The sequence below is a fragment of the Dendrobium catenatum genome, unplaced genomic scaffold, assembly GCF_001605985.2.
Source record: "Dendrobium catenatum unplaced genomic scaffold, ASM160598v2 fragScaff_scaffold_390, whole genome shotgun sequence".
NCBI classification, from domain to species: Eukaryota; Viridiplantae; Streptophyta; class Magnoliopsida; order Asparagales; family Orchidaceae; genus Dendrobium; species Dendrobium catenatum.
Genome location: NW_021318852.1, coordinates 3,507,289 through 3,508,818, shown reverse-complemented (window position 1 = coordinate 3,508,818; position 1,530 = coordinate 3,507,289).

Below are 1,530 nucleotides of genomic sequence, written 5' to 3'. Positions count from 1 at the left end.
AACGCCGTAGACTGACGTCATTAGCTCCTTGTACTTTTGTCCACTCGATCAGTACCGTTCCTCGTAGTTCATGCAAATAAAGAAAAGAAAAACAGGGATTAGAAAGTTCATTTAATAAATAAGAATGAAATAATTGAAATTTACTGAAAATAAAGACGTACCTTTCTTCGGGCTTAGCACTGGCTTTGTTGCTTTGCTTTTGGAATCTTCATTTTTTTGAAATACACTTGATCTCCACTTTTCAAAACACCCACAAGTTACACTTTTTCAACCTTTTCAAATTTTAATCTTTCAAAAATCCATACACTTTACACTCTTTCAAAAATATTTTACGTCCTAAAACACACAATTTACTTCCTCTTCTACATATACAAATCACTATATTACCCCTTTTAAAACACACAAGACATTTCTTCCACACCTAAACACTTTGTTTTTCACATGAATATTCATTTCCTAAATTTTTTTTTTTTTTACAATTTCTTCAAAAACCACTCTTTTCCTTTCAAAACATCATAATCCACTCTTTATCTTTCCCATCTAAAACCCTTCAACATATATATACAACCTACTATTCGACACATATATTTTCCAACACATTCATACTCTTCACTCTCAAAGCATACACAATATTTTCACCTTTACTCATCACTTTTCAATACAAGCACAAACTCTACATCTTCAAAATTTTCCCAAAGATACACACATTACCATACTTTTCATATAAACAATTTTCTTCCAAAATGCATAAGTTCCATTTTTCCAAAACAAACACAATTTTCACCTTCAACACACTTAATTTTCACCTTTACACAAACTCCACATCTCCAACTTTCAAATCGATACTTATGCCAAATACAACTCAAAGAAAGAAATAAAACAAACTTCATTTCTTTCCAATACCAATGAAGCTTTATAACTATATCAAAATCTCCATTGTATTGAAATTATGATTACTTACAATTAAATACATAAGGCACATGAGTATTCTTCAACATTCACATACGAAACAAAGCATGTAACTTCTCCAATCAAACCATGACTTATAAAAAAAAATTTGTAACTCTTTGCCAAAGTATTATAACACAATATAATTCATTACAAGCCACATTTAGCAATTCGATCACCATCTTATTGCATATTATGTCACAAACACTTGCTTACACTTTTTAATTATTTATGAAAAGATATACATAATCATATATTATAGTTTGACCTTGCTTATCTCACCATGAAACTTGACAAAGAAATTCCAATGGGGAGTTTCTGCATTTCAATTTAGTGAAAGAAAACAATGAATTCTTACTCAATAACTCATTATCTCAAAGCATTAGCAAGAGACAAATAAAACCCATTTTTATTCCTCCAAGAAAGAAAGTCAAAACTGTTATTGATTTTACTTTATTTCAATAAGATTAATGAAGATTTCTAATCATTTTTAGATTTAAAATATAAGATGCATCTATCAAGAAATTTCTCGAATTAAAAAAAAAATTATTTTAAGTTCAAATAAAATCTCCAAATAGCCAT